This window comes from Mya arenaria, chromosome 13 (assembly GCF_026914265.1).
Source record: "Mya arenaria isolate MELC-2E11 chromosome 13, ASM2691426v1".
Lineage (NCBI taxonomy): Eukaryota > Metazoa > Mollusca > Bivalvia > Myida > Myidae > Mya > Mya arenaria.
In genome coordinates, this window is record NC_069134.1 from 22,560,860 (window position 1) to 22,575,644 (window position 14,785).

Genomic DNA, 14,785 nt, shown 5'->3' on the forward strand with positions numbered 1-14,785 from the left:
GTTAGTCACACACATACAGTGAAACAACAGAAATATCAAGTCTAAAATACTAGGGTTTTCATGAGAAAGCATTTTGATCATTAGTGCTTTAATATTACAGGCTTTGCGACTGAGTAATGAAGGACTAGCTGGGACAACTACAGGCCAGATTGTCAACCTCATGTCAAACGATGTGAACATATTTGATCGGGTATTGTTTCTGTTCGTCATTTCTGTATTTCTTAACTATTTAGTTTATTTTAACCTTTAACATGTTTTATTTCAATTTATATTTGAACAAAACATTGTATCCTCAAAAAATTGTTTGATAGAGGATTTTATGAATAGTGATGCCAGCTGAAAATAAGATTTTTTAGAACTATTGACTTGTCAAATGTTTAACATGTATTAACAGTGGATTAACTTGTCAATATATTAAAAGTTAAATGGTCTCCTAGCTTTTCTTGACCTAGCAATGCTGTTGAAGTACCTGGGCACAGTGTTGCAAGTTCATTTCAGGCTGTGCTATTCATACACCTCATGGGGATTAGTTCCCTACTGGAAGCAATAGCTGTACTAGCAATACGAGAATATATATGAGATAGCTTGGCTCAGTGTCATCTTAGCTATTCCTACATTATTTATGTGTTGGTCCCATGGAAGAAATAGCTGTACTAATATAACCGGTGTTTTTTAATACGTTTTTATTTGTTTATAAAGAAGAAACCTGTAAACACAATTAATACAACACAGTTTTTACAAGGATAAAGCATCAATATTACAATAATGCAATAGTACTACAATAACGAAAGAGAAAACAACAGTGCATGTGATTTTTTGCAAGATTATTAGACAATTCAAGGATACGTCTGTTCAGGTCGGTTTTCAGATGGGAGTGAAGGTAAGCATGTGTAATTTGGTTAAATAAAGCGCATATCTATAATTTGGTCACCCATTTGAGAACAAGATTGACAACTTTCATACTATTCAAGTATTTAATAGATACTAACACGTAACATTGACAATACAGTAACAACACATTGACTGCTATCACGCGTTTATCTTAATGATGAAATTATGAAATGAACATGTTGTTACATTTACATTTGGTGCCCAACGTAAATTACTCACGTTGCACGATAAGCCTCAATCTCATTGCAAATTATCCCTTGTCGAGGACGAATTTCAAAATGGAGGGCAAACGTGTAACCGGGTATTCTATATGTATATGGCGGCACCTATACTGTCTCGCTATAGCTTTAATAGCGACGCCGTAGAGTGTCCACTGCAGAGCGAGTGGTCATGCGTTCGTTTTCCATCTGATGCACATATCAATTGTGCAATTTGTTACACTAGCAATACTGTGGAGATACTTGGTCACATTATCGCATGCTAATTTCAGGCTGTGATATTCCTACACTTCCTGTTGGTTGATACCCTGGAACCAATATCTGTATCAAATACAGAAAGAAAGAAAAGCGCAACACGTTAATTGCAGGCTATGATGCTCCTTGACTTCCTATGGATTGGTCCACTGGAAGTAATAGCTTTACAAGCAATACTGTGGAGAGAGCTTTGCTCAGTGTCAAATGTTTATTTCAGGGTTTGACGAATCTACACTTCCTATGGATTGGTCCCCTGGAAGCAATAGCTGTACTAGCAATACTGTGGAGAGAGCTTGGCCCAGTGTCACAAGTTTATTTCCGGGTTTGATGAATCTTTACATCCTATGGATTAGTCCCCTGGAAGCAATAGCTGTATTAGCAATACTGTGGAGAGAGCTTGGCTCAGTGTCACATGTTTATTTTAGGGCTTGACGAATCTACACTTCCTATGGATTGGTCCCCTTGAAGCAAGAGCTGTACTAGCAATACTGTGGAGAGAGCTTGGCTCAGTGTCACATGTTTATTTTAGGGCTTGACGAATCTACACTTCCTATGGATTGGTCCCCTTGAAGCAAGAGCTGTACTAGCAATACTGTGGAGAGAGCTTGGCCCAGAATCACGTTTATTTCAAGGTTTGATGAATCTTCACTTCCTGTGGATTGGTCCCCTGGAAGCAATATCTGTACTAACAATACTGTGGAAAGAACTTGGCTCAGAATCACATGTTTATTTCAGGGTTTCATGAATCTTCACTTCCTGTGGGTTGGTCCTTTGGAAGCAATAGCTGTACTAGCAATACTGTGGAGAGAGCTTGGCCCAGAATCACATGTTTATTTCAGGGTTTGATGAATCTTCACTTCCTGTGGATTGGTCCCCTGGAAGCAATATCTGTACTAACAATACTGTGGAAAGAGCTTGGCCCAGAATCACATGTTTATTTCAGGGTTTGATGAATCTTCACTTCCTGTGGGTTGGTCCTCTCGAAGCAATAGTTGTACTAGCAATACTGTGGAGAGAGCTTGGCCTATCCACACTTTCTGGCTTTGCTGTCCTGTTGTTTCTGGTTCCTGTCCAGGGTTGGATGGGAAAGTTGATTTCAAAATTCAGGTAACTGTGATCGCAGAATCAGTAGTTTGCACAATGACATGCCACATGAATGTTAACAAGTCGTATTAGCAACATTGTTAATACACCTGTTTAAAGTGCATATCATATTATTGGATCACTCAAGTGATTGGATTCCATATTTTTTATCTATTATGTGTCGAATTTAACTGTAACATTTTAATGTTTATTGGCATATCTCGGACAAGTTTTAGAATATTTAATTCAGCAACATTGCTTCGATTGCTCAAAATCTGGTCAAATTTGACGAAACTGACGTTCTTTGAAATGACGACCATTATCGAATACTCACCAAACTAGAATATAATGTTAACTGGCATAATATCATGGAAACGTTTAATCGCAGTCATTGCCGAGTTATTGCAATTGACAAGCGTAAAATGATCCTCGCATTGATATTGTAGGACTTTGATTATTTTGTTATGATCTTAGTAATTGTTATAAAAAATGTATATGCCATTTTATGTTTAAATTGCAAGAAAACAATCTTTTGCAGAATAAGTCTGATCTGATGAGTTGTTAAACAGTTCGCCTTAGTTGAGTTTGTTATTAATGACAGCTAGAGAAAGGATTTTTTAAAGTAACAACCTATTTGGAAAAATATATGTAAATTCTGTTTGAAACATTTTTGCTCGTATGATTTCGAGGAAAAAAAGGTACGGGTATTATGATAGCCTATGTGTCCTTTGGGTCGTCGTAGTCGTTGTGCAAAAAGTAACATTCGCCAAAACTAAACAAACCGTTAAAGAAATTTGAATGGAACGTGGTACATGTGTTGCCAGAGTCAAAACGTTTATGTATAGCAAGATCAATAACTCTGGGTTTAAAATTTATTTATATATGTCACTTGTTCGACAGAAAAAACAAAACTTGCGTTTGCGTTCGCTCCCCGGCGCTTTTGTTTATGCTTTCTTTCAACAGGCAAAAGACAGCCACATATACTGATGAACGTGTGAAATTAATGCATGAAATCATATCCGGCATGCGGGTTATAAAAATGTATTGCTGGGAAAAACCGTTTGGTGATCTCGTTAAGAAAGTTAGACGGTAAGTTTCAAACTTATGTCTTTGCCGAACGAATTATATTTTTTTAGATATTATTTAATCTTGTAGACGATATGCTTTTGAATCATGTTAGCATTGGATGTAGCTCAACGTAACACATCTCATAAATACTCATATGACTTCATGTAAGCATAATGCTTTGGGTTAGTTTTGTTTTACCGTCATACCCTTACACCTGGTTCTTATTTTTAATTTCCACTGGACAAAAATATTCCTACTGTTATTTTTGTTATCCTTTTGCTTATTGGTTTTTCGGAAGTTCCTTGTACTGGCAAGACGTTTGAATATACTGTTTGTGCTGAGTGCCTAGTTGACATTTACCAAAACTAAATGGCGACAGTTTTAAGCGTGAAAATGAATTTTACTGTAAACCTTTTTTCCTGAAATATATCATGACCTACCTGCCCTACCAAAATGGCAGTGAACCCTGTTCTTTTTATATTTGACCTTATTAAGTTATTGTTTCTGGATCAAAGATATGTTAGTTAACAAAACATTTGATTATATTTAAATGAAGATGTATAATTACATTTACCATGCAGCAAATGTCTTAGATAAAAAGTGATATGCTCTCCAAAATAGAATTTCCTATTGGTCTCTGGTCATAAAAATATTGACACAGATTTACAGATACTTTACATCTTTTTTCCCCTAACTGTTGGCGGTAAATAATGGGGCACTTTTAGAGCCTGTACGAAGGTCGAAAAATCGTGTAAAACCGTGCTAAAGCAGTGAATATAAAAATTCAGCTTTGATTTTATGTAAACATGTTGTTTTTTTAAATAATTTGTTGAAATTTACCAAAGGTCATGTTGCAATATTGTAATGGAAACACATTCCGGCTTTGTTTAATAAGTTGCTACTACCATTGTGCAACTGTGCAATAAATCTCATATCAAAATTTCATACATCAAATGAATATGGTGAAAATGAGAAACAATTTATAATATAAGATGATTGACAGTATTGTTTAGCATACATGTATTTGTTTGTAGATATTTTATAAGTATCAAATATGGAAATGAGTTTAAATGATAAATAAATCTACGTGAAAACAAGACTTCCTGGTTTGGCTTAACCATGAAACAGTAAGATGTGAACATTGGGGTTTTGATAAGCTTTATTCATCTTGAAAGCATGAAAGAGTTATTTGGACCGGTTAGCTCAGATGGTAAAGCACAAAAGAGTTACATGGGCTTGTAAGCTCAGTTGGGAGAGCATTAAAGATTTATCTCGAACTGTTAGCTTAGTTGAAAGAGCACAAAGATCAACCAGGGCTGAGTTGGGAGAGCATAAAAGGGCTGGACCGGTTACCTCAGTTGATTCAACAGAAAAGAGTAATCAGGGCTTGTTGACTCAGTTGGTTTGATTTGAACATATTTTATTGCCTTTTTCGTTCAACAAAATCAGTATTTACAACAATGATATAAACTATGCAAATAGCAAATAGGCAAGACACAGGTTCTGGCAACATTAGTAAGGTTTTTCCAATGATCACATACACTTGCTAAATATTTGGCGATACATATAAATAAGAGAAAGCTAAGGAAAAGGATAGGAAATGTAAATATCAGTAAACTGACAAATATTTCAAAGACAAGAAGGAGTATTCTGACTCACTGCTACACAGTTGATATGTGGTAAACTGTTTAAAAAACAACCTGGCCTAGTTATAATAAAAATGGGACTATTCTGTAAACCGTTTTGAGTGTTTTATAAATAATTGTACATAATGGAACAGTACACAATTTTCATCGTAGGAGAGAGATTGAGGGTTAACTGAATAATAACGACGAAATGCTAAGAGTAGGTGAAAAGCACGTGTTGCACAAACATGGTTCACGTGTATAAACACTACACATAAAGCAATAATGCTCTGATTATTGTAGAGGTCGTAATTAAGATTAAATCAATAGTTCCTTATTCGGGCCTGCACTATGGAGTATACGCGAAAGTATTTGAGAACAATAAGACCTTTCAATTTTTGTTTCTTAAATTTGCTTTAAATATTGAAACTGAAGAAGATGTTGAACTGAAATGATAGTATAAAGCTATTGCTGATGGAATGAAAGACTATAAAAATGACTCTGTTCTACGAAGAAAGTACCCTTTTTGCTATTATTTTGAAGATTATAATTTGCTGATGGCAGAGCATTAAAGAAATATCTGGGCTCGTAAGCTCACTTGGTAAACCACGAAAGAGTTATCAAGTCCAGTTAGCTCAGTTTGAAAAGCAGGGAAGAGTTATCAAGTCCCGTAAGGTCAGTTTGAAAAGCAGGAAAGAGTTATCTAGTCCTGTTAGCTCAGTTTGAAAAACATGATTTTTTTTCGAGTCCTGTTAGGTCAGTTTAATGGGCATGGAAGAGAAATCTGGACTGGTAAGTTCAGTTTGAAGAGCATGAAAGAATAATATGGACTGGTTAGCTCAGTTTGTAGAGCATGAAAGAGTAATCTGGTTTGGTGAGCTCAGTTTGTAGAGCATGAAAGAGTAATCTGGACTAGTTAGCTTAGTTGGTCGAGCATGAAAGAGAAATTTGGTTTGGTTAGCTCAGTTTGAAGAGCATGAAAGAGTAATCTGGACTGGTTAGCTTAGTTGGTAGAGCATGAAAGAATAATCTGGTTTTGTTAGCTCAGTTTGAAGAGCATGAAAGAGTAAACTGGACTGGTTAGCTTAGTTGGTAAAGCATGAAAGAGTTAACTGGACTGGTTAGCTTAGTTGGCAGAGCATGAAATAGTAATCTGGATTTGTAAGCTCAGTTTGAAGAGCATGAAAGAGTTAACTGGACTGGTAATCTTAATTAGTAAAGCATGAAAGAGTTAACTGGACTGGTTAGCTTAGTTGGTAGAGCATGAAAGTGGTATCCAGGCCCGTTAGCTCAGTTAATATAGCATGAAAAAGTTGTCTCAGGGCATGTAAGGTCAGTATGGAGAGCACGACAGAGTTATTTTTGCCCTTTAGCTCAGTTGGCAAATCAGGAAAGAGTTATCCAGGACCATAAGCTTCGTTGCTAGAGCACGAAATATTCATCTAGGCCCTTTTGCTCCATTGGTATAGCAGGGAAACGTTTAAATGACCGGTTAGCTTTGCTGGTAGAGCATGAAAGAGTTATCAAAGCTCGTTAGCTCAGTTGGTAGAACACGGATATGTTGTGTGGACCCGTAAGCTCAGCTGGTAGAGCCATATCATACCAATCATGCATTATGCCTGAGATACACACAAACAATCGCTTATCTTGTATATCTAATTTTCCATTCTGTAAAACGAAACATAGAAAACGCATTGTGTGTACTTTTCACCAAATAGTGAGTGTAACGTTGTTTACTGACATCATGACGCGTAGTTATTTAAGGGCTAGCGTTATTACATGTATATTTAATAAAAGTGAGCATAAATGCCTTTATTCTTATATATCAGAAATAATCAAAGAAGAGAATTTACAAATTCTACAACCTTGTAGATAATCTTCATTGATTATTTCTAATATTATTATGTAACATGACCATTGATATCCTGCAAAAACATGGACATCATTAAAGATATTTACATGCATTATGGAACACAATTTTCATTAGCAGTACGCATGTGAGTAGGTATGTACTGACACAAATGGACAAGCGAAAGTATTTGATTGTTTTGCTATTGTTTAACGTTATATTTCTGTTTTTTGCTGATTTTTTTTTGTTTGCTTTGCAGAGAAGAGATCAAAGTGATCTGGAAGAAAAAAATCCTGTCGGCTATTATAACTTGTAACTGGGTTGTTGGTCCTCGTCTCCTGCATTTCGTAGTTATTGTAACGGCTGTTCTGGTGCTTGGACCGGGTTCGCTTCGGGCAAGTGTGATATATGTAGTCGTTCCGTTGTTGTTTGTTCTTGCTCAAGTGATGATGGGAGTTCTCAACCTGACCATTGAGATCATACAGGAAGCTCGAATTACATTAAACAGAATATATGTGAGTCTATCAGAGTGTTATAAGCGGTGTGTTATGCTTCTGTAGCCTTTAAATGCATTTATTTATTCATATTCTTATGTCAACCTCCCCCTTTCGACGGAGGAGAGGTATACATATTGCGTTGCACACTTCGGTCCGTCAGTCTGCAGGTTCGTTTGTCCGTCGGTCATACAACACACCTTGTCCGATAACTAGAGAACGCTTATGCCTAATGTCTTAAAACTTAGTAGAGAGGTTGGTCAAGACCAGGCAATGACCCTTACTTATCTTGAAATCAGTAGGTTAATCGTCACGGTTATGGGGATTTTGAACACAACAACTTTGCCGAATGATAACTAGAGTATGGTAGAGCCTACGGTCATAATTGGTAGAAAGGTTGATCATGACCAGAACATGATCCTTAGTGATATTGGGGTCAGTAGGTCAAAGACAACGGTATCGCTGCCATTAAACACAAAAAGCTTGTCTTATTTAATAACTAGAGTATGCTTGGGTTTAAGGTCTTTAAACTTGATAAGGAGGTTGGCCAGTACCTTCAGATGGCCTCTATTGATATGGAGGTCAGCTGATCGAAGGTCAAGGTCACATGTACTTTGAACACGATGACCTTGTCAGATCAATATAAGGAGAACGCATGGACAAACAGTCCTCAAAATTGGTTTAGAGGTTGGTCATAACCTGTAAATCCCCTTTATAGATATTGATTATTAGATCAAGAGATGAAAGGTCAAGGTGCCAAGATTTACTACAATCATGGCCATCATTCATAAATATTCTTCTTGAAAATTAAACAAGAATGTTTTAAGGAAAATGACCATTTTCGTATTATATCTGTATAACATCACTGTCCATATTCTGAACATTATATTATCCGTTTAACTCACTCTCTGCTCATCAACTCCTATAACAACTATAACTAACAACCAATGACACTACCTACTAACCCTAAGCTTGTCGGGATGTTATTTTTAATGTTTATTATTCGACTCAGACATTCTGGTTAAAGATTTGTATGTAAGCGCTAAAAAATCCCACGAACATACGGATACGTGTTTACACACCGGACTCGACGTGGTACCGGTCACCAGAAAAGCGTCACATCATAATAAATCTCCTATATATGCATTCATACATGATGAATATACAGAGAGAACCTGTTTTTAAGCCCCTGCTTTTAGATTAACATTAAACCGTGTAAAAATAATCTTAGTTTGTTAAGCGATACAAATAACAGCTATAGTAGTCACTGCTTCTAAATTACCATTAAAATGTATATAAAAATGTTAGCTTATTTAACGATACAGTTTTCAACTATATAACCCATTGCTTCTAGGTAAACAGTAAACCTCATTTAAAATAATGTTAACTTTTTAAACAATATGTTTGACAACTATATTAGCCACTGTTTTTATATAAATATTGAACCATATACAATACCGTTAGCTTGTTAAACAATAGGGTTAACAACTATGTAAACCACTGATTCCAGATAAACAGTAAACCTTTTTAAAAAAGAATGTTAGCTTGTTACAAAATACTTCGAACACATTTATAGATACTGCTTCTAAAATTACATTAAATATAAGTTGACTTATATTTTTCATGAAATTTTGTATTTGGTGAAAATCTATTTACCTAACCTATTATAATTGTAATATATGATAATAATTCTTAATTGAAATATAAAAAGCATTGTTAACTATCGTTTCACTGAATGTAATTCACTTTACTGAAAAATTATACATTAAGTACCAGCGCACATTTTTGCATCTTTTTTTTTATCCTTAAATCTTAGCCCAATAATCCTCCAATTTTAGAGGTTTTTATTACTGAGTGAGCTCCCTTGTACAAGCACATCAAGAAGTGATGAACATGGTGGGATGCCAGCTGAATGCAAGGTTGTCATTGACAACGTGTCTGCTAAATGGAACCAAGTATGTTAACTGTTCAGTGACCTTTACATTAGAACTATGACCTGAATCTTAAATGTGAAAATTGTCATCGTTCTTTTATTGGTAAGATAATAAGTAAATAATTATTATACAATGCAATGATATACTTTATTCAAATGGTTCTGTTGACTATAAAAAATGAATAATGTTATAGTACTGTTTGAAGATGACATTTTATTATTTGACAATGCCATTGTCATTGTCAGATAAAAACAAATAAATGGATGTATATGGGCAGTATAAGTCACATTCAAAAACATGTACCAGGACAAGTCCAAAAGCAAAGACTGTGAAACTTACGATAAATTGCAATAAGAAAATATGCCTATATGACAAATCATGCTAATTTTTAGTGTGTTACATTTGCAGAAACAGAAACAACCAACGTTAAAGAATGTGTCTGCCAAAGTTGAACCTGGCAAGTTGCTGGCTGTTATAGGCCCGGTTGGAGCAGGAAAGGTAAGCAATAGGAAAGCGGATATTTAAAGGAATTGCTGTCAAAATATCAATTAATTAGTCGAGTTGCTTTAGGTGCTGTCAGTATAATATGTTTGGCTAGTTGTTTGCGGTCATTATGGTCCGGCTGGAAATGGTATGGTTATGGGTGTCAAACTAATTTTACCTTTTGCCAGGAAAATTAATTTAGGGAACGTAGACAAGTGAGCAAGTACGGTGTTCAGCATTTTATAAATTGCCAGTGTAGCAAATATGGAACATTGATTGCTGTCAATGTACTGGAAGGCATAGCAGCTGAAAACGCTAATGTTTAAGGCATTGCCAATGAACGATTTACTAGAAAGTTTGATTGGATCTAATTAATATTTGGATCTTCTTTTAGGCTAACTTAAAAGAACAATTGTATGTTTATACAGTTTGTGTTATGTTACCTTGTAAACGTGTGTTTTTTCAGTCTTCACTGCTGATGGCAGTCTTGCAGGAGCTCTCACTTACCCATGGGGAGATATCTGTAAAAGGGCGTGTAGCTTATGTTTCTCAGCTTCCATGGGTGTTCTCTGCAACCCTGAGACAAAATATAACGTTCGGTAACAAGTACGAGAAAGCAAAGTTTAAACGCATTTTGAAGGCTTGTGCTCTCAATAAGGTAATTGCTATCTCTTGCATTTGCTTGCTGATATATTCTTTGTGTAAACTTGTGTAAGAGTATGGCTATATAAGCTAGTTTTACCCTCTCCACAGTAGACTCGTGTTCCATGGCGGTAAGACCATAATTTATCGTTAAAGCTTTTTGTATGCGTGTGTAATATAATTAATATTGATCAGGAAATGTTGAAATTTAGCTGAGCACATGGCCATGTATACATTATTATGACCTCTTAAAAATGGACAACTCAGTCCGATTTCTCTTATATCGTAAACAAAACAGATTTCAAATTACTTATTTAAAATTGATTATATTAACTAAACCATAGTTTATCATGATTATCATCAAAACCATTTCCTTTAAAAGTGTCAAAAACAAACATTTTAAAGCAGAAAGTGACATGAACTCAATCGTGATTCTATAAGTGATATCGACGTTTGTCACAATCATGCTGGAAGAAATTATAATAAAATAACTATAATTGTAACTCTTTTTTATTCAAAGGAAATAGCCATTATGCCTCAGGGTGATATGACCCTGATAGGTGACAGAGGGGTTAGTCTGAGCGGAGGTCAAAGGGCCAGGGTTAGCCTGGCAAGGGCTCTGTACATGGACGCGGATGTGTACCTTCTAGATGATCCACTCAGCGCTGTTGATACCGCAGTGGGCAGGCACATATTTGAAAAGTAGGCTTTTATTTATTAAACTCGATATTAGTATTTAAATTTAGCGAAATGTGTACCTCATTTCAATCAAACCAGTACAACTGAATATGCCAAAATTGTATTAAACAACTAAAATAATAAAATGGCAGAAAGAAACTGTCCATTTGTGGTCCACCTCTCAATCCTCAACTGCCTACCTTATGCCCCCACATCCTAACTTCCGCTGGTCATCACAGCGTCTGGCTGTACGACGGAAGATTACTTGTAAGATTAGGTACAACCAGGTTGCCCGCTAGGTATTCCTTGCACAGCATAGGTCTGGTTTCCCTTGTATTAGATTAAAGGTTTTCACCGGAAGTTGATAACCACGTTGGTCCTTATAGCTTTTACAAGGATATGTTTTCGTTTGCCTGTTTGACGAGGCGTCAATCTGCGTAGTACTTCTGATGGCCGTATTTTTGGTACCGTCACCCTACAGAAGAGTCCCACTTTTTTATCCAAAGCCGTTCTGGTCGTGTCACACGTCAGCAGTGGGTCGTTTCAGGCTACTCCGCATGCAGTTTCCGAGTTTAGAAACAGCTTTTACTATTCCGGTGAGGTGGGAAATACCAGATTTTTTTTAGAAAATTGTGAGGGCTATACCCGGACGTGACCCCGGGTCCTCTCGCATGCTTGTTCAGCGGATTACCACTAGACCAACTCTCCACAACTTTCGCTGTTGCTTAAAGTAATCTAAATATACTAAAAAGCCGCTTATGGTCTTTCAGTCGTACCCTTGTTTCCATACGAACATTTCTACCTGCATTTTATAGCTATAACAAACCTCCTAAATATAACATTGAATTCTGTCTGACATTCAGCTATATCAAAAACTTATGCAAAGTCAAACTTAATCTGGTTTTATTAAACATTTTATCAAAATATTTTGCTGTTTTAGTGTTGTCCAGGGTTATTTGAAGGAGAAACCAAAAATTCTTGTCACACATCAACTTCAATACGTGAAAGAAGCAGACCAAATAGTTATTATTGAAGAGGTAAAACGAATAAGCCGCCATTATCATCCGCAAATGTCTATTATCATTCCTAAAATGTTTGTGTTTGATAGCAATGAATGACGGTGTTAGATATATTACTTTGGTAATTTAGATATATTAATATTTAAAAAAAATCAAATTGTAGTAATTTCAATTCATGGTAAATAAAGCATTTACATCAACTAATATGGATACACACACTTGTTTAATACAAACAAAGTCAATCAGTAGATTATACAAAAATATATATATGTTGTCTTAAAACTGATAATTTGATGATAATAATGATGTTTGCCACTTTAGGGGGAGATGATAGGTAAAGGCACTTTTCACGAATTGTCCAAGTCAGGGATAGACTTTTCCTCCCTGTTAAAACATGAGGAAGATGAATCGGAGAAGATCCGCTCAGATTCAGACATGGAGCACATCCAGTGCAGTTTTCCTGATGATCCCAAAAACAGTTCACTTGACACGAACTCTGCACATGACCTAAATTCCATGTCACATGATCAAGTAAATGAAAGTGTGACTGAAGATTCCTGTTCCAGACATTCTCAACATGAGTCCATCAGGGACTCTGTAATGTCGCTGGATTCCACTGGGGCTGAATTTGATGTAAGTTTGGGGCTATCTGTGACCCAATATACCATATATCGATAATTAGCTACCTTTTATAGCAGAGAGTGTTTACCTGCGGAACGAGATATCACCACCAGATGCACATTTAGTTTTGGTTGTCCATTATATATAAGATTTCTATGAATTTTAGTTTTAACATGATTTTTTTTTCAAAATAAAAAACAGTTAAGTTTAAGACAAGCAATTGTGATGGTGAGATTTGTTGAATGACTCTCACCTACGAGGTTAAGAAGCATGTTCTCTTGGCCTCTCAAAAAAGGAAATCAGTATTGGTTTACTTTGCAATAAGACTAAAGACAGATTTAAAGCAGCTTATATATAGCAGCCATCACAATCGAATTATTTATTTACTTATAGTTTTTGATGGCGTCACAAATTTATAACATAGCGAATTTGGCCAAAAAGGTTTTGGCGAAAATAGGAACTTGCAGCATTAAAACATTCTACAGTATCGAAATTGATATAAACTAAACGATCATTATTTGATTTCTAGACTGAAGAGGTTCAACTGCGTAAAGAAGAGGAGAAGCATGAAGGCTCAGTTGGCATCAAGGTTTATGTCGAATATTTCAAGGCAGGGGCGGGCATTCTCAAGTTACTACTGTTGGTTTTCCTATGTTTGGCTGCACAGGGGGCGTACGTTATCTTTGATTGGTGGCTGTCTTACTGGTAAGTGTTCATAAGATACTGAGTGGCTACACAGGTAAGACTTCAGGAGATGATAGGTGGCTACATTGGTGTGTATGAGGTACTGGTAAGCTTCACTGGTAAGTAAATATATCAGCTACACTGATAAGTGTTTGTGAGATACTAGGATGACAACACTAATATGCGTTTGTGATATACTGGGTGGCTACACTGTTATGTGTTTATGTGATACTTGGTGGCTACACTGACTATTGTTTTTGAGAGACTATGAAATAGTGTGGCTACATTGGTAAATACTTATGATGTACTGGATTGCTACACTGGTAAATGGTAATGAGATTCTGCCTGGATACACTAGCAAGTGTTAATCAGATAGTGGGTGGCTACACTATACCGGTAAGTGATTATTATAAACTGAGTAGTAACAATGGTGTGTGTGATATAATACTGAACTAAAGTGTGTATCAGATTAATGGCTGGCTACACTGGTAAGAGTATATGATATACTTGGTGGGTACACTGATACGTGTGAGAAACTGGGTGGCTACACCGGTAAATGTTACCAAGCTTCTTAAAGGCAACACTGGTAAGTGTTTGTGATATACTTGATGGCCAAACTGATTTGCTTATGATATACTGGGTGGCACTATTGGTGAGATACTGGCTGGCTACTCTGGTAAGTGTTTATGCCATATATGGTGGATACACTGATAAGTGTTTGTGAAATACTGGGTAGCTACACTGGTATGTGTTTATGAAAGACTTGGTTTCTACATTGGCAAAGTGTAAAGGGATATTAGGTGGCTACGCTGCAGTTTCTTTTTTAGCATGTTCGCCCTATTGTTTTAACGATCGCGCAATGTTTTGTAATATGTGCGTGAAAATGTCGATTAACAAAAAAAAAACCGTTCAACTTACAGTCCTTGTATTTTTTTTACATGACCACTAGTAAGAGAAACAAAATGGGGGCACCTCTAAGAGATATTATTTTCATTCAAACGATTGAGAGATAGAACTCTTATAAGTATAAATATACTAGTTTCGTTCAAATAATTCGATTGGCTCGGTGTGCGTGAAAAAAAAGAAGAGACAAAGAAATCTTACGATTTCGGAGAAAAAATATCACGTTCTTTCATTTATTAAAGTTGATCAGTCATCGTTTGTGGAGGATGTGCAGACCGATGGCTCTTGTATACCACGTCCCACAAAAGCCTGACAAAGAACTGCCTTTAGTTGACTAC

At 36.1% G+C, this 14,785-nt stretch overlaps 1 pseudogene; it reads left to right on the top strand.

Moving 5' to 3' along the window:
• LOC128215131 (ATP-binding cassette sub-family C member 4-like) overlaps positions 1–14,785 on the top strand; it is a 48,906-nt pseudogene that overhangs the window by 18,415 nt on the left and 15,706 nt on the right.